The following is a 20,018-nucleotide window of genomic DNA, read 5'->3' on the forward strand; positions in this document are numbered from 1 at the left end:
CATTTGGTTTTGAGGCATAGTCCCAGGAAATGCTTGCATTCACCCACTGTATGGTGGCAGGGTGGAAGTATTTTTGTGGTAACATGGTGGAGATAACCACTTGTGTGTTGGGGAAAGTGGAAGAAGCTTTTTCAATCACTCCCTTGAGTGCTGTGGCCACACTTTCCTGCTGGGCTCTCAGGTCATTTGTGCCTGTGTGTATTATGATGTTGCTGGGGGACCCTAGTCAGTCCTCTGACAGCAGCTCCAGGGAACCCTGGGTGTTCGGACACCAGAATTTAGCTACTTGTTTTTTCCCCGTTTGAGTCAATGAGGAGCACAATCTCTGGCTTTTGTGTGTGTGTCCTTAGTTGGTGTGGGGGTGTTGTCATCAGATCCGGTGGGCTGACAGGAAGGGGGGGGGGTGCAAGGAGGGGGGAGTCTGCTGTGTTGTTGGATCCTGCTTTGTCTGTTCTGCTGTGGTGTTAAGGCTGTGGTCGAGGTTTGAAGTGGGCTGTTCTGTTGGCTTCTCTGGGGTGTGGCTAGCTTTCTCATGAGTGGTTGATTGTCGCACCTCAGTTTTCTCACTTGTTCCTACAGTGCTGTTAGCTGTGCCATGTGTTCCTCTCCCTCCCCCTGCAGTGCTGTTAGCTGTGCCATGTGTGCCTCTCCCTCCTCCTGCTGTGCTGTTAGCTGTGCCATGTGTTCCTCTCCCTCCTCCTGCTGTGCTGTTAGCTGTGCCATGTGTTCCTCTCCCTCCTCCTGCTGTGATGTTAGCTGTACCATGTGTTCCTCTCCCTCCTCCTGCTGTGATGTTAGCTGTACCATGTGTTCCTCTCCCTCCTCCTGCTGTGCTGTTAGCTGTGCCATGTGTTCCTCTCCCTCCCCCTGCAGTGCTGTTAGCTGTGCCATGTGTGCCTCTCCCTCCTCCTGCTGTGCTGTTAGCTGTGCCATGTGTTCCTCTCCCTCCTCCTGCTGTGCTGTTAGCTGTGCCATGTGTTCCTCTCCCTCCCCCTGCAGTGCTGTTAGCTGTGCCATGTGTGCCTCTCCCTCCTCCTGCTGTGCTGTTAGCTGTGCCATGTGTTCCTCTCCCTCCCCCTGCAGTGCTGTTAGCTGTGCCATGTGTGCCTCTCCCTCCTCCTGCTGTGCTGTTAGCTGTGCCATGTGTTCCTCTCCCTCCTCCTGCTGTGCTGTTAGCTGTGCCATGTGTTCCTCTCCCTCCTCCTGCTGTGATGTTAGCTGTACCATGTGTTCCTCTCCCTCCTCCTGCTGTGATGTTAGCTGTACCATGTGTTCCTCTCCCTCCTCCTGCTGTGCTGTTAGCTGTGCCATGTGTTCCTCTCCCCCCCCCCTGCAGTGCTGTTAGCTGTGCCATGTGTGCCTCTCTCTCCTCCTGCTGTGCTGTTAGCTGTGCCATGTGTTCCTCTCCCTCCTCCTGCTGTGCTGTTAGCTGTGCCATGTGTTCCTCTCCCTCCTCCTGCTGTGATGTTAGCTGTACCATGTGTTCCTCTCCCTCCTCCTGCTGTGATGTTAGCTGTACCATGTGTTCCTCTCCCTCCTCCTGCTGTGCTGTTAGCTGTGCCATGTGTTCCTCTCCCTCCTCCTGCTGTGATGTTAGCTGTACCATGTGTTCCTCTCCCTCCTCCTGCTGTGCTGTTAGCTGTACCATGTGTTCCTCTCCCTCCTCCTGCTGTGATGTTAGCTGTACCATGTGTGCCTCTCCCTCCTCCTGCTGTGCTGTTAGCTGTACCATGTGTCCCTCTCTCTCCTCCTTAAGTTCTCTCACCTTAGACCGGAGTGCAGTCAGCTCTCTCAGACATCCATCTACTGTTGAAGTCGGAAGTTTACATACACCTAAGCCAAATACATTTAAACTCAGTTTTTCACAATTACTGACATTTAATCCTAGTAAAAATTCCCTGTCTTAGGTCAGTTAGGAGCACCACTTTATTTTAAGAATGTGAAATGTAAAAAATAGTAAATAGTAAATAGAAAAATAGTAGAGAGTTATTTATTTCAGCTTTTATTTATTTCATCCCAGTGGGTCAGAAGTTTACATACACTCAATTAGCATTTGGTAGCACTGCCTTTAAATGGTTTAACTTGGGTCAAACATTTAGGGTAGCCTTCCACAAGCTTCCAACAATAAGTTGGGTGGATTTTGGTCCATTCCTCCTGACAGAGCTGGTGTAACTGAGTCAGGTTTGTTGGCCTCCTTGCTCACACTTGCTTTTTCAGTTCTGCTCACACATTTTCTATAGGATTGAAATCAGGGCTTTGTGATTGCCACTCCAATACCTTGACTTTGTTGTCCTTAAGCCATTTTGCCACAACTTTGGAAGTATGCTTGGGGTCAATGTCCATTTGGAAGACCCATTTGCGACCAAGCTTTAACTTCCTGACTGATGTCTTGAGATGTTGCTTCAAATATCAGTAGAATTTTCCTACCTCATGATGCCATCTATTTTGTGAAGTGCACCAGTCCCTCCTGCAGCAAAGCACCCCCACAACATGAAGCTGTCACCACGCTGCTTCACGGTTGAGATGGTGTTCTTCGGCTTACAAGCCTCCCACTTTTTCCTCCAAACATAACGATGATCATTATGGCCAAACAGTTCTATTTTTGTTTCATCAGACCAGAGGACATTTCTCCAAAAAGTACGATTTTTGTCCCCATGTGCAGTTGCAAACCATAGTCTGGCTTTTTGATGGCAGTTTTGGAGCAGTGGCTTCTTCCTTGCTGAGCGGCCTTTCAGGTTATGTCGATGTAGGACTCGTTTTACTGTAGATATAGAAACCTTTGTACCTGTTTCCTCCAGCATCTTCACAAGGTCCTTTGCTCTTGTTCTGGGATTGATTTGCACTTTTCGCACCAAAGCATGTTCATCTCTAGGAGACAGAACGCGTCTCCTTCCTGAGCGGTATGACAGCTGCGTGGTCCCATGGTGTTTATACTTGCGTACTATTGTTTGTACAGATGAACGTGGTACCTTCAGGCATTTGGAAATTGCTCCCAAGGATGAACCAGACAGACAGACAGAACCAACCAGACAGGTCTTTGCTGATTTCTTTTGATTTTCCCATGATGTCAAGCAAAGAGGCACTACGTTTAGAAGGTAGGCCTTGAAATACATCCACAGGTACACCTCCAATTGACTCAAATTATGTCAATCAGCCTATCAGAAGCATCTAAAGCTATGACATCATATTCTGGATTTTAAAGGCACAGTCATATGTTAACTTCAGTGTACGTTAACTTCTGACCCACTGCAATTGTGATACAGTGAATTATAAGTTAAATAATCTGTCTGTAAACAATTGTTGGAAAAAATACATGTGTCATGCACAAAGTAGATGTCCTAACCGACTTGCCAAAACTATAGTTTGTTAACAAGTGTATGTAAACTTCCGACTTCAAATGTATCTCCACCTTCAGCCCACTGGGGACTGTAGGGCTGCTCTGTTTTGTGTGTCTGTGCCGTCTGGAGTGTGTGGACTAGCCCTCTGAGCTCCACCATGTCTCTCTCCAGCTCTGTGAATGTATCCCTCTCAGTGATGGAGGAGCAGTGCAGTTGTGGACCTGGGTGTGTTCAATGCTGGGGGGGTGACTATCCTCGTTTGCAGGACAGTTTGAAGAGGAACTTTCTCTCTCTCTCTCTCTCCACCCCTCTCTCAATTTTTCTCCTTAATCCTTCTGCCTGCTAGTGGTGATCAGTCCAAAAGGCACTCATTGCAGCCCACCTACCCAGGGATAAATGAATACACAAATTACAACACAGAAGCCATTATTTAAGTCAAGGTTCCAGCAAGAAAATAATTGTTCTCTATTCAGGACTACCAGAACAAAATAATAATTTCCCCCTCTCTTCATTACTCTCTCTGGTGAAGAAGGGCACCAGAGGGAACTAAAAACTCATTTATGCCGACACCTAATGACGCGTTACTCTGGCTGACTAACACGCCATTAGGTCTAGGCGGACTAAAATATATGATGATGTCGAGGGGAGAAAATGCTTGTCAATCAATGCCTCGTCGGCCACATGTTCTCATCTCTTAATGTTGATAATGGAGTTATGAGTGTGCAGGTGTGTGCTGCGTCTTGGACTGTTTTGAATCTATGTAATGCAGATGTTTTTTCCAGCACAGGTGTTCAGTTTCCCACTAACTCTAGTTCATCATCTTACTAATACTATTTATCATCATTACAAGGATATATATATATATCCTTGTAATGATGATAAATAGAGAGAGAGAGAGAGAGAAAGAGAGAGAGAAAGAGAGAGAGGGAGGATTTTGCCAGTCCACAGTGTGGGGTTTCCACCCCCCAGCAGCAGTACAGAAACTTCAGTCTGCCCCTTAATTGGTGCTATTAATATTGGTTAAAGTTTTAATACCTATTTATTAAAACTTTAAAGAAAATGAATTATGAATCTCAAAGGCGATGTTCTATATAAAGATTTGTGAATCAATTATTGATGTGCGACCACTTCATTTAATCTGCAGAGATCTCATTCCTAAGGTCCATTATTAGGTTCAATTCTCAGCATTAAATACATCTAAGTTCCTTTTGAATCATTCTATTTTAACTGCTCGAGTATTTAACGGCTCAAAAAACGACGTTTGCCTTCATTAGATAAACGTCATAACATCGATATGGGCTTGCTGAGATCCTGTTACTCAGAACTACTGCAGCCCCAAGCCAAGCTTAGAGGCAGTACCTGGCCTTTAAAAGAAACCTTTCTTAATGAAGTCCATGCCAGAGAGAACCTTGGGATGTGCTGTTTTTTCTCCATATGTATCTCTGGTCTTTGACAGTGGGTCTCAAACGTAAATTGGGTCTGAAACATAAATTGGGTCTCAAACATAAATTTAGAGTCTAGTGAGGAGGCAGCTAGCTATATACAGAGTGGGAATCTTAATGTACACCAATTGCCTAGCTAATTCGGCCTGTTTATATCATTAAAGCACCATGGGCTGACAGATAAACTGCCGGTACAAAGCCCTGGTGCTTATCAGCTGAAAAGAGCAGAGTCATATACAAGGAGACAGATTTAAGAAAAGCTCAAATCCCCTGTTATTAGAACGAATTAAAACTAAAAGATTTGACATTTCCTCTCTACACTTGCACCCAGTAATCTCCATGTATGATTTCGGGGGTTTGAGCTTTCACAATAACTTATGAAATGCGTACACCTAATTAAACCCAGAAAAGAAAACTATAATCCATATTTAAAGTTTAAAATCCCATTAATCTGGTTGTAAACGAATGCACAAATGCCCCCTAAAGAAATCGCTCCTCAATGCAAAAATAATGAGATCAGTGGAGTGATTTGTGAAGGGGAACAGGAAGAAGGGCATCAGTTCACCCTCTAGCCCTCTACACATCCCCCTCTCCTTCCATCTTGCCCTCTATACTTCTATCTTTCTCTTCAGCCCCCCCCCCCCCCCCCTGCCCCGAACCCCCTTTAGGACAGAAGAGTGTTGAGGCTGGTCTTGTTAGATTAAATATTAATGGGGAGTTGATGAGGGGAGAGAAGGTAGGTGGGAAGAGTGGAGACACACTCCTGTATCCTGTGGCCTACTTCTCTGTCTTAATGGGTGGTTGCCCATTATTCATGTACCAGCTAACCTGCACTGGCATCTCCGCTGGCACAGAGTGGGCGCTGAGCTGTTCCAGCCAGGCATATGGGAGCCAGGTCAAGGACCTTTAAATAGAAATCTGAAGATATGGAGATTTCAATGTGCAGGAGGACGTTTTATCATAAGACAGAGTGGGCTTCCGAGTGGGTCTGCAGTTTTGTTGAGCTCATTTGTGTCCAAGGCTAAATGGCTTCAAATGTTGTTGGTCTGTTGTTAGCAGTCTGTGTGTGTGTGTGTGTGCGTGCGCGTGCGTGCGTGTTTGGCTAGTGTTTAGTAGTACTAAGAGGTGTGAATGCATGGTAAGTGGTGGTGGAGTACACAGAGGTCTCTGGTAATTGTAAGTGAATCAATTAGAGAACACTACATCACATGTCTCCTATGTATTATTCATGCTTTCATAGCACGCTCATAATGCATCTAAAGTATTGACGTTAAACTGCATGTCATCTGCACATGACAGCCCTTATAGAGCATAACTATGCACAGAGGAGTTGACACACTGGTTTACACACACGCGCGCACACACGTATTCTATCGTGCGCACACTCACACACACACACCCATTAGTCACACCACAGCTGTTCAACACACACTTTCACTAGTAACCAATGAGTAGTCCCACTATAGAAATACATTTAGATGCAGGTGTGTGTTTTAACACAACTTGGTATGACTATTGCATGCATGTATTATTAGATATGCCTACTGACCCAGTGTACCTGATTATAATTTACTACTTTCAACATGGTTTGTATTGTCCATCGTCTCTCAGCACAAGAGTTCTTAGTAACAGCCATAGAGATAATGAGATGGCCAGATGTGAAAGCACTCCTCAACACAGTCTGACCGCCACCTCACTACTGGCAGGCTACAGAGAGAGGAGATAGAATGAGAGAGTTTGGGTCAGTCACAGTGGTCAGGTATTCTGCCACTGTGTACTCTCTGTTTAAGGCCAAATAGCATTCTAGTTTGCTCAGTTTTTTTGTTAATTCTTTCCAATGTGTCAAGTAATTATATTTTTCTTTTCTCATGATTTGCTTGGGTCTAATTGTGCTGCTGTCCTGGTGCTCTGTGGGGTGTGTTTGTGTTTGTGAACAGAGCCCCAGGACCAGCTTGCTTAAGGGACTCTTCTCCAGGTTCATCTCTCTGTAGGTGATGGCTTTGTTATGGAAGGTTTTGAAGGTCTGTATCTCTCTCTGGCTCTCTCTCTGTCTTTCTCTCTCTCTCTCTCGCTCTGTATCTCTCTCTCTGACTCTCGTTGGCTCTCTGTATCTCTCTCTGGCTCTCTCTTTGGCACTCTCTCTGGCTCTCTTGCCCTGGCTCTTTCTGGCTTTCTGGCTCTCTGACTCTGGCTTTCTCTCTGTCTCTCTGGCGTTTTCTCTGGCTCTCTCTGGCTGTCTCTCTGGAACACTCTCTCTCTCTCTGGCTCTCTGGCGTTTTCTCTGGCTCTCTCTGGCTGTCTCTCTGGAACACTCTCTCTCTCTCTGGCTCTCTCTGGCTGTCTCTCTGGCACTCTCTCTGGAACACTCTCTCTCTCTCTGGCAGTCTCCGACACGATGGCTCTCGGGCACTCTGTCTGGCTCTTTCTCTAGCTCTCTGACTCTCTGGCACTCTCTGATTCTCTCTGGCTGTCTCTCTGGCTATCTGACTCTATCTGGCTCTCTCTCTCTTGCAGCTCTCTGGCTTACTCTCTCTCTCTCTCTGGCACTCTTTCTGGCTCACCTTCTCTCTATGGCTGTCTCTCTGGCTCTTTGGCTCTCTGGCACTCTCTGAATCTGGCTTTCTGACTCTCTGACTCTCTGGCACTCCATGGCTTGCTGGCACTCTCTCTGGCTCTCTCTGACTCTCTGGCACTCTCTCTGGATCTGTGGCTCTCTGGTGCTCTCTCTGACTCTCTGGCTCTCTGGCACTCTCTCTCTGGCTCTCTGGATCACTGGTAATCTCTCTGGCTGTCTATGGCTCTTTGGCTCTCTGGCTGTCTCTCTAGCTACCTGGCTCTCTGGCACTCTCTCTGGAATTCTCTCTGGATCTTTCTCTGGCGCTGTCTCTGGCTCGCTCTCTGGATCTCTCTTTGGCTCTCTCTCTGGCTCTCTGGTACTCTCTCTTGCTCTCTGGTTCTCTCTCTGGCTCGCAGGCTCTCTCTGGCTCTCTGGCTCCCTCTCTGACACTCCTGCTCACTCTCTGGCTCTCTGTCTGTCTGTCTTTCTGGCTCTTTCTGGCTTGCCGGCGCTCTCTCTGGCTTTCTCTCTGGGTCTCTGGCTATCTGGCTCTCTGACTCTCTCTGGCACTCTGGTGAGCTCTCTCTCTGAGAGGGGTAATTAGAACTATGCATTGGGGAGTTCACACATCATAGAACAGAAACAAGAGATAGAGAGTGTGTGTCTGTGGATTTCTGTCTTTGTGTCTGTGTTGGTGAGTGCGCTGTGCTGTTGTTTTACCCGGACAGTGGAGGTGTTGCGTTGCATGACAGAACCAGCCTCTCTCACTGTGCAGTGTGGTACAATATATCTGTGTCGGCGGTGGACAAGACGCATAGTTGCAACTCAACAAGCTCCCGTGAAGCAATTTGGGAGTGGAGGGGGGATGGATGAGGTGTGGGGAGGAGGGGGCTGGGGTTATCGGTCCAATCGTTCCGTGATGGTGAACATCTGGGAGTGTGTGAGCGTCCATCTGTAAGTAAATGACCGCCCAGTCAGTACTAATGGCCTACTATGCTCACTGCCTCTCTGACCTCTCTGACCGAGTGTTTGAGTTGGAAGACCAGCTCAGTCGAGGGAGAGACGCTCTCTGTTTTTTAAAGTTTCTAGGCATAGCAAACGTGTGTACTCTACACAAGGAAACATGTCTTGCACAGTATTCCAACATTGTGAACATCATTCCCATAAGGACAAGTCCTTACCAATATGAATTGAAACAGTAGATTATGGTAGAGTCTGTTCCCATTTGCTTTTCTGTGTTATCTCTGAAGTTGATGGTAAAGTTGACTCTGACAACTTCCGTGTCCTTGAGACTGTCCACCTGCCTCCTTCCTCCATCCGGTCACCACGGGTGACCACTAACATCTACAGGGATTGCCTCCAATCAGAAATCAATGCCCCAGATCACACCTCCTGTCTCCACCGACTTTACCCTCTACCACTGCCCCCAGCTGATCTCCCTTTACCTGTCCAGACAGACGCCTCACACATCAACATATACACACAGAAACACATGCCCACATGCAGCAACACACACACAGACGCACACACGCAGGCACATGTGCACACACACATGTTAAATACTTTATTTGAATCCACAAATAACATTACATCAAAGTATTCAAAGGTCGTTGATGCAAGGACACATAAGGAAATGAAAAGGCCTCTGGCGTAGGTTTCGCGGAAAGAGACCAGGATGCTTTGTGAGGATCAGGTGACGAGTGGCTAATCTGCCCTTTCCTTCCGTTCTGCTACTTAACGTACAATCGCTGGAAATCCTATATCCTACCAACGGGACATTAAAAACAAATATATTATGTTTCCCCGAGTTGTGGCTGAACGACGACATTAAGAACATACAGCTGACGGGTTATACACTCTATCGGCAGGACAGAACAGCAGTCGCTGGTAAGACAAGTTCAGTTGAGTGTTTTAATAAAATTAACCTAAGACAAAACAAGAAACACTAACAGCACACAGACATGAAACAAAAACAATGACGCCTGGGGAAGGAACCAAAGGGAGTGACATATAGAGAAGGTAATCAGGGAAGTGATGGAGTTTAGGTGAGTCTGACGACGCGCAGGTGCGCGTAACGATGGTTACAGGTGTGTGCCATTACGAGCACCCTGGTAACCTGGAGGCTGAGAGGGAGCACACGTGACAGTACCCCCTCCCCGACACGCGGCTCCTGCCGCAGGACGCCGACCAAAATAACAATCCCGGGATCAGGAGCGGACCGGTCACCCATGCTGATGCGTGGGAACCTGACAGACTGGCTGAGGCAGGGGAGCCTGCCAAACTGTCTGAGGCAGGGGAGCCTGGCAGACTGTCTGAGGCAGGGGAGCCTGGCAGACTGTCTGAGGCAGGGGAGCCTGCCAAACTGTCTGAGGCTGGGGAGCCTGGCAGACTGTCTGAGGCTGGGGAGCCTGGCAGACTGTCTGAGGCAGGGGAGCCTGGCAGACTGTCTGAGGCAGGGGAGCCTGGCAGACTGTCTGAGGCAGGGGAGCCTGGCAAACTGTCTGAGGCAGGGGAACCTAACAGACTGGCTGAGGCAGAGGAGCCTGGCAAACTGTCTGAGGCAGGGGAGCCTGTAGCGGCTCCCGGACCCGCTGTCATTCCCACCAAAACAACAACAAAAAATAACTCCCTGATGCTTCCCTTAGTTAAGGCGTCATTCCGTAACGATATGCGCTGAGAGTCTGGGAGATCAGGAAGTGAGTGTTTTAAGAAAATAAACATATGGCAAAACGAGAGCGAAACACTAACAGCACACAGACATGAAACAGAAACAATAAAGCCTGGGGAAGGAACCAAAGGGGTGACATATAGAGAAGGTAATCAGGGAAGTGATGGAGTCCAGGTGAATCTGACGACGAACAGGTGCGCGCGTAACGATGGTGACAGGTGTGCGCCATAACAAGCAGCCTGGTGACCTAGAGGCTGGAGAGGGAGCACACAAGACAGTTATTCTTATCTGTTTTGGGGGAGGGGCTATCTAGTGTCTAATTGTTATATTGTAATTACATCGCCACCATGGCCTATTTATTGCCTAACCTCCCTTGGGTCCCCCGAGCTGACAAGGTGAAAATCTGTCGTTCTGCCCCTGAACGAGGCAGTTAACCCACCGTTCCTAGGCCGTCATTGAAAATAAGAATGTGTTCTTAACTGACTTGCCTTTTTAAATAAAGGTATATAAAAAAAAAATTGCCGCCCAAAAATACCGATTTCCGATTGTTATGAAAACTTGAAATCGGCCCTAATTTATTGACCATTCTGATTAATCGGTCGACCTCTAAACATCAGAAGGTGGGGGGAAATGAACCATATTTTGGTAATCCAACCAGTTGAACATATGTGTTGGTACTTAATGAATATGATGTCAGTTCAGTTGTCATCTGAGACATTCTCATCAATGATAGGATGACATAAACGGTACAGTGGAAAGTCTACTCATTATAGTTATCAGATTCACATGGAATTGTTGTGCAATTTAAATGTTTGAATATGAAATTATTTGTGAGGGAATGAAATGTGATTTTAGCTTCTAAAATGTGAGAATTGGGTTTTCATGAGTGAATTAGGCCAGACTCAGTGGCCCGCCCACGTGAAGAGACATTGGTTATAAACAAAGAAACACGCCCTCCTCTCCCTTCCTATATAAAGCCTTGACGACAATATAACTTCCTGTTCCTGGGACATTAAGGCGACAGCCTTGACGTTAGAAGGGCAGGTGACACCTACAAAGCAAAACCAATCTCAGCTACCTAAAGAAATTAGCATTGAATTCCCACGTGAAGAGGACGATGTACACGTCGAATATGATGAATTTCGACAATACCAGCCAGAATATCGCATGAGCATATAAGCATGGCAACGGGGTATGAACTTTGTACTCTGATTCACTCCAGCCGCCAAGCGTGGACTGGGAAATGTCAGACAGAGTATACCGTCTACCACACAACGACGTTACTGAAATGGGTACAGTTTACCACCAGAGACGCTCTTCAAAGGATGGAATAACTCTTGGGAAACTCTCCCTTCCATCTACCATCAACCTATTGAAGCGCAGCTCAGAGTAAATATTCATTGTATTTTTCCTTTTCCAAATGGGCGGTAATTTAGAATGCATAAGATCTTGTATTTACGATAGAGACATCGCTTCTCCCTTTGTTCTTCAGTCTTCCCGCTCTTTCACTCAAACCCAACCCCCTTTTCTTTGGGTAAACAGCTGTCATATCTGTTCCGTCCGCTAGGGACATTTTCCTTTATGACATAATTTGTAGTCAAGGTATGATTCATTCTGTCTATATGTAATTCTGTGTGATTAGTTAGGTATTTAGTAAATAAATAATTAAACCCAATTTTGTATTGCTGATTCAACTTGTTAGTCAGGGTTCGTGAAGATAACCAAGAACTTTCAGATGAGACTGAAATAAGGTGACTATTAATGTTCACTGCTTTTGATGTAAAATATTACTAGGTCTTTAAGAGTTTATTCGGAAGATAACTGCTCTATAAATACTATTTTGTGGTGTGGAGCCTGGGCTGTGGGTGTGGGAGGAGCCTATCTTCCACAATCCAGCCATCCTTTTGTGATCGGTTTAGTCGGCCACCCTGCTGAAGCAACTGATGGCAGCGGGTTTACTAAGGAGGGGCGACTTGCGGCTGTGTGGGGAGGTGGGGTAGAAAACCCCGGAAGTCCTGCACAACAAACAGGACTAACATTTCTTAGACTGCTGGAGACAGATTCCTGGGGGAGGTCCAGGAGGCACTGTCTGAGCCGGTAAGGGGGGGAGGGGTGTTTGAGCAGCCAAATGGGAAGGGGCCACCAATGTTTCTGATGGCAGAGAGTGGGGACTGGCAAGGTGGTGTGGAGGACTTGTTGGACTTTAACACTCCGAGTTTGGGGGTTGGGCCCTCTAACAGGAGTGAAGGCACATCAGTGGCAGGGGGTATGTGGGGTGGAGAGTATGGTGGGTTTTAGATGGAGGGGGCTTTACAAACCCCCAGTACCAAAGAGGTTTTAATGAAATGAGGATGTATCGTTAAAGAAAGACAACATGTTAATAAAGTCTCTCTCTCTCTTTTATCATCTGTTGTTGTTCCCTGATATAGACTCGTTGACCTCTGAGTGACAGAGCAGGCTGATCAATGCTTAGCAGTAATGTGTTTTGTCCTCCACCCTTTTGAACTATACTGAATAAAAATATAAACGCAACATGTAAAGTGTTGGTCCCATGTTTCATGAGCTGAAATAAAAGATCACAGAAATGTTCCATACGCACAAAATGCATATTTATCTCAAACAAACTTTACATCCCTGTTGGAGAGTATTTCTCATTTGCCAAGGTAATCCATCCACCTGACAGGTGTGGCGTATCAAGAAGCTGATTAAACAGCATGTTCATTACAATAAAAGGCCACTCTAATATGTGCAGTTTTATCACATCTCAAGTTTTGAAGGAGTGTGTAATTGGCATTCTGACTGCAGGAATGTCCAACAGAGTTGTTGCCAGAGAATGTAATGTTCATTTCTCCACCATAAGCCGCCTCCAATGTTTATAGAATTTGGCAGTGCGTCCAACCGGCCTCACAACTGCAGACCATGTGTAACCACGCCAGCCCAGGACCTCTATATCCGGCTTCTTCACCTGCGGGATCGTGGGGGGGGGGGGGGGGGGTGCTAAGGAGTATTTCTGTCTGTAATAAGTCCCTTTAGTGCGGATAAACAAATTCTGATTCGGTGGCTGTGAATTTATTTAAATTGACTGATTTCCTTCTATGAACTGTAACTCAGTAAAATCTTTGAAATTGTTGCATGTTGAGTTTATATTTTTGTTCAGTATAATTATGTAAATCTCTAAGACTTTACTTAGGGTGCATGCCTCAGATGGCTGCTGTCACTCTGGGATTCAACACAACACATTAGCGAGTGAGTGACTTATAGTAAACACGTTCGTTTTTTTGCGATTGCTTACACACTTGTTGTGGAATTTGGCTCATTGTGTCAAATCTCACACATAAGCCAAATAAGACACAACACTTGGAGATAAACATCTCACTTCTATGTCAAAATGAAACTCTGCAATCCTTTTTGAACGTGGCATTTTTGCAACAAAATGATACACACATGCACCATTTGAATTACTCTTTCAAAGCAGCAACACGCTGATGTACTTTATACAAATACTTTAGTACTTTGTATACCTTTTTCATTTTGTCATACAGGCTTCTGTGAAATATTGTTCCAGTACATTTCAATGAACATAAAAATAGAAAGGCTTCAGAAAAAAAATATACAGCTTATTTTTTGCCATTGCGGGTTTTTACAACAAAAAAAAACAAAGAAAAGTATAATTACATTACCGTAATCAACACAATATGTTACTGTAAACTCAGAAGCAAAAATAATGACAGTAAAATTACAGTGCAATGGTAAAAATTGTAAGGGATGGGGTGGATGTTTTATGGATCCTTCCTTCTGTTAGGGTCTGGCCACATCACCTCATCCACATCACAAGCAATGTCATCCCTGGTTAGGCAACGGGGAAAATATTGCCTTGCTTGCCTTATCCAACCCTGGACTGACCCTACCTCAATGTCTCTGCATGCCTCTTCCATTGCTTGCAATAGAGGCAGGCGGGCATGTGGTTGGAGGTCATACACTTTCCAACGCCAAGCCAAAAATAATTCCTCAATCGGATTGAGAAATGGGGAGTAAGGAGGCAAGTATACAACTGTGAAGTTATTGTGGTTGGTGAACCAGTCCCGACCAGAGCAGCCCGGTGGAAACTAACATTATCCCAGATGACAACAAGCCTGGGCTGCTCTGGTCCATCCTGTACAACTGTGAAGTTATTGTGGTTGGTGAACCAGTCCCTGACCAGAGCAGCCCGGTGGAAACGAACATTATCCCAGATGACAACAAACCTGGGCTGCTCTAGTCCGTCCTGTACAGCTGCATTATGTAGTGCATCCAGAAATATGATTATGTGTGCAGTATTGTAGGGACCAAGGGTGGCATGGTGATACAGAACTCCTTGCAGACTAATGGCAGAACACAAGGTGATATTTCCCCCGCGCTGCCCAGGGACATTCACAACGGCTCTTTATCCTGTAACATTCCCCCGCGCTGCCCAGGGACATTCACAACGGCTCTTTATCCTGTAACATTCCCCCACGCTGCCCAGGGACATTCACAACGGCTCTTTATCCTGTAACATTCCCCCGCGCTGCCCAGGGACATTCACAGCGGCTCTTTATCCTGTAACATTCCCCCGCGCTGCCCAGGGACATTCACAACGGCTCTTTATCCTGTAACATTCCCCCGCGCTGCCCAGGGACATTCACAACGGCTCTTTATCCTGTAACATTCCCCCGCGCTGCCCAGGGACATTCACAGCGGCTCTTTATCCTGTAACATTCCCCCGCGCTGCCCAGGGACATTCACAGCGGCTCTTTATCCTGTAACATTCCCCCGCGCTGCCCAGGGACATTCACAGCGGCTCTTTATCCTGTAACATTCCCCCGCGCTGCCCAGGGACATTCACAGCGGCTCTTTGTCCTGTAACATGTCGGCCCTGACGCCTGGTTTTAGCTAGATTGAATCCAGCTTCATCAATGGAATGAACTCATGAGGCTGTGCAGCTGCATCAAAGTCCAGGACTCTCTGTAACAGAAAATACATACACTGTACTGAATATGGTGTAACTCAAAATGGTGGGACTCACACAAGGATGGGGTTTGTGGATGGGGTGTGGGTTTGGTCAGACACATTCAGTCAAAACTACAAGCTACAGGCAAGGCAGGTACCCCCCCCCCCCCCCATCCCCAGAATGAGGGCCCATGCCTATGTCACATACTGCTTTGTCTGAATGCATCTATGCAGTGCCAATAGGACACAATCTACTGCCATTACTTTATTACAGTACAGTACAGTGACACCTACTTGCACATCGTCATAGTGAAGGTCTTTGACTCTAACGCTGTTCCTTCAAATGGAACCCTGGACAGCGGCTCCATCGTTAGTTGGTGTTGACGCAAGATGCGGCGGAGTGTCGACATACCGACACGGTTGATGTTATGGAATGTTGTGTGATCTGTGAGGATTTGCACTCGTAGTTGATGTAGGCGGATGGTGTAGTTTGCCAACACTAGATTGACAATGGCCAGTTCCTGTTCATGGGTGAACAGATGACCTCCTGAGGGTAGAAGGCAACGTTCTGTAGAAAATGCAAGAATATGATGTAATTGGTAAGGTTATTTTTTACATACTATACTGTACACAGTAACATCAAAACTGTATTACACAGCACTATACCCATGTTTTTGGTTCACTGAGGAGCGTAGGCCTATTATGGTAGGACTACATTGTATTGTACTGTGATGCAGCATGATGTGCAACAATTACATAGGTTCAGTCTAGTGTAGAAAGTTGAAGACATACCTGTTCTCCAGTCTAAATGTCCGTATTGTGGATGCTACCGTGTAGCGACTCAGGTTGGGCTGGACTCTCTGCCCAGCCTCCCTTATCGTCAGGCCATGATTTATGACATGGCCCACCAAGTGGCCCTAATGTTGTCAGAAATATGTCTATGTCTATTGCCTGGTCCTCTTTGTTCTGAATGCATCTATGCAGTGCCAATAGGACACAATCTACTGCCATTACTTTATTACAGTACAGTACAGTGACACCTACTTGCACATCGTCATAGTGAAGGTCTTTGACTCTAACGCTGTTCCTTCAAATGGAACCCTGGACAGCGGCTCCATCGTTAGTTGGTGTTGACGCAAGATGCGGCGGAGTGTCGACATACCGACACGGTTGATGTTATGGAATGTTGTGTGATCTGTGAGGATTTGCACTCGTAGTTGATGTAGGCGGATGGTGTAGTTTGCCAACACTAGATTGACAATGGCCAGTTCCTGTTCATGGGTGAACAGATGACCTCCTGAGGGTAGAAGGCAACGTTCTGTAGAAAATGCAAGAATATGATGTAATTGGTAAGGTTATTTTTTACATACTATACTGTACACAGTAACATCAAAACTGTATTACACAGCACTATACCCATGTTTTTGGTTCACTGAGGAGCGTAGGCCTATTATGGTAGGACTACATTGTATTGTACTGTGATGCAGCATGATGTGCAACAATTACATAGGTTCAGTCTAGTGTAGAAAGTTGAAGACATACCTGTTCTCCAGTCTAAATGTCCGTATTGTGGATGCTACCGTGTAGCGACTCAGGTTGGGCTGGACTCTCTGCCCAGCCTCCCTTATCGTCAGGCCATGATTTATGACATGGCCCACCAAGTGGCCCTAATGTTGTCAGAAATATGTCTATGTCTATTGCCTGGTCCTCTTTGTTCTTATCTTCGTTCTCCTCCTACGCCTCTCTCTCTTCCTCTTCCTCTCGCTCTCACTACCTCCATGTTTGCAAAGTTCTCACAAAAGACGTGATCTTACATGAGGTCTATTTGCAGTGCTGAGGCTCACACTAATTGGTGTTCAATTACTGTTGAAGTGTTTTCATGTGTGTGGGGGTGTTGTCAATTTCAGCTATGTTTTGCGTTTTGAATAGAAGTGTTTCCCCAATGACTGTAAGAGATTTCATTATTGAACAAAGTGTCTAATGTGAGAAACCGTGTACTGTTTTGCAAGTGTGTTCCAGAATTGCAAACAAAGTGCAAAGCAGAAAATGTGTTTGTACTTTTGGTGCCTTTGTTTAAGGCCTGGTTACAAAAGGTGTTGATGCTTTTCTCGAAGCATTAACTTTGAGTGGGTAAGCAATCGGCAAAAACTGTAAAGGAAATTAAAGTCACACACTCAGTTTTCCACTGCAGTGTTTTCTAGCTCATCAGTGTTTGAAAATGTGATTAAAGAAGTAGCAATCACCCTCGCTAATATGACTCACCTCCAACTGAAGACTCTATTAGGATGAATGAATAGGATGAAGAGTAGGCTTACATAATGTCTGTTTTTAACTCTGCTGGCTAGGTGTGTCATTGATTTGTACTGGCCTCGTGTATGGTTATTAGCTTGTTCTTTTTATATCCATGTTAGTGAGTTTGAAACACTTCTGTGTATCCATTGAACCATTTTACAACAGTATACCTACATTTTTTTTTTTCAACAGTATACCTACATTTCTTTCTTATAAATTGTATTATTTGTGCATGAATAATTATTCCCTTTGTGAAGGAATGAAAAGAGAGTTGTCCAGGCAATGAAAACATGTCCAGGCTTAACAAATGGTATCCTAGGCAACGTGCTACCTATTCAGTTTTGCACAAATCAATCAATATGTTTTTCAATTAGTAGCAGTATTGACAATTCATTCAGCTAAACATTTATACGTCCTACATGCTGAATCCAATAGCTTCAAGTGGATCGCAACACAACACATTTTAATTACATTTTTTGTTATTTTTTATTTAGAACTCCAGTCTGCTCATTCTTGTCTTATTTGTATAATCATGGTTATCCTGATGACAGATTAAGCTATGGTCGTGCTGATGTCGGTAGTTTGTAGTGTCCTGTAGGGGTTTATTAGGGATATTGCTTGTTTGGTGTTGTTGGTAATGTGATTCCACTAATGACGGTAGTAATTGCAGTGGGACAGAGGGAGGGAGGGAGGGTGGGTGAGGAAGCCCTGGTCTGGTTGTTGCTGAGCTTGTAAAGGAACGCCTGAACATGCACCTGCCATCTCCAGATATCCTCATTAAAGAGGAGAGATGCCAAGATGAAACATCTACCCCAGCATCTCCCGCTACACACACACACACACACACACACTAATGGATACAGAGCAAGCCAGAGTTGTTGAGAAAAATGGGTTATTGTATTACAATAAAGATGTCTCTGCTTAATTTATCATCTGTAGTTTACGTATAAAAGGCATATTGTGTGGTGCATACATACTGTATCTATAACGTCTTTGCAGACATCCGTCAAAACATTCCACTGGATTGTTTAAAGTAAGACATTAACACAAGTATTGCCTCTGTATGCGTGCTGCCTCTGTGGGTGAATGTGTGTGTGGGTGTGAGTGAGTGACAGAAAGAGAAAGTAACTAAATGAAGAGAGAAATCGAGTACATGTGTCTGAGTGAGTGTGTTGTTCTGCCACCCCAGACTTCCATGTTGAGTGGTATTGGCAGTGGCACATCAAAGCCCATTGAGTGGCTGGTGTATATTGAGTAAAATGTGGTGTGCACCAGCCCAGCCCACATATGCTGCTGACAGCACCAGGCAAATCACACCCGTGGCCATGCATTTGCATGTTATTTGCATTCCTGCATGTTTAATTAGCGTTCAGTTATAATGCCAGATGAAAGACACAGCATGTAAATATGTTCATCCTCTAATTATGGCGATATATCTCACCGTTAGCCACTACTGCACTTGACTAAGTCCCCATAGCTATGTGTGTGCATGTGTGTGTGTGTTTATTTGTCCGTGCCAAGCAAAAACAATATCCTCACAGCACAAATTCATGTTGTGAGTTCAATACAGAGAGAAAGCTCTGGAACGAAGCGTGAGGATGCACTCACTGAGAGGAAGGAAGAAAACATCTCAAGGACATAAACATGGAAAGGGAGAAAAGCATCATGCTTCTGCATTTATCCAACGTTCATCATCATCATCATATTTACCCCATAGTCCAGCGATTGGCTCCAGTTAAGTTTATCCTATCAGACTACCTGTAAGGCAATGAAGACTTCTGTGTGACTACTGTCACCTCGACCTTTTAACTTTTAAACATCTTCGCCTGTGTCATCTCTACTTTTAATGTCTCTCTTCTTCTCTGACACATCTCTCTTTAACTTCACCCTCTCTGTCATCTCTCACTTTTAACGCTCCTTCTCTCTCTTTCTTTCTTTCTGTTTCCTCTACATTTTTGATTTCCTATTTGAAGTGTGGGAGGGAAAGGTTAGGAGGCAGATGGCCGGTAGTCTGTCTCCACTGTGTCTAGTCCTGTGCCTGTCTAATGGCTTATCTAAAGGTTAGCCACAGAAACGCAGGCCAAAGAGCACCAGGTGACATTTGTCCCTCAACATTAACTACCTAACTCTTCATTCTATTTTTTTTCTGTCTTGGTCTCCTACTTTTCTGTTCCTTATGTTGGTAAACTATTTCCACTTTTCTCTTGAACATCTTAAGATACAACAGTTAGTGTGACAATTTAAAACAAGCCATTTTTAATATTTTGTGTGTACTGGTTTTCTTATGACACTTGGCTAGAATCGAAATCTCCAGTTATGTATTTTATTCTATCTAGAGAACTTTATTAGCATATTATATGAGACAAAAGAAAGAAAAGCGGAGAGTGAAGAGAGAGGCAGGAGGGGACTTCTTTAAGAGAGGACTCATTCGGGCCACAGTCCGGAACCTCCAACGACGGGCCACAGTCCGGAACCTCCTACGACGGGCCACAGTCCGGAACTCCAATGAAGGGCCACAGTCCGGAACCTCCAATGACGGGCCACAGTCCGGAACCTCCAATGACGGGCCACAGTCCGGAACCTCCAACGACGGGCCACAGTCCGGAACCTCCAATGACGGGCCACAGTCCGGAACCTCCAACGACGGGCCACAGTTCGTAACCTCCAATGATGGGCCACAGTCCGGAACCTCCAATGACGGGCCACAGTCCGGAACCTCCAATTACGGGCCACAGTCCGGAACCTCCAACGAC

General features: G+C 45.6%; 1 long non-coding RNA gene across 1 annotated transcript; it reads right to left on the minus strand.

Annotated features, from left to right (window-relative positions):
- Positions 1-13,493: 13,493 nt before the first annotated feature.
- Positions 13,494-17,673, minus strand: LOC109869526 (uncharacterized). The gene is made up of 4 exons (XR_004205283.1): positions 16,516-17,673; positions 16,018-16,291; positions 15,268-15,541; positions 13,494-14,988 (listed from the first exon to the last, which is right to left on the minus strand). It is a non-coding gene; the product is annotated as an uncharacterized LOC109869526 (long non-coding RNA).
- Between the last annotated feature and the right edge of the window lie 2,345 nt (positions 17,674-20,018).

The sequence above is a fragment of the Oncorhynchus kisutch genome, linkage group LG24 (genome assembly GCF_002021735.2).
Source record: "Oncorhynchus kisutch isolate 150728-3 linkage group LG24, Okis_V2, whole genome shotgun sequence".
NCBI classification, from domain to species: domain Eukaryota; kingdom Metazoa; phylum Chordata; class Actinopteri; order Salmoniformes; family Salmonidae; genus Oncorhynchus; species Oncorhynchus kisutch.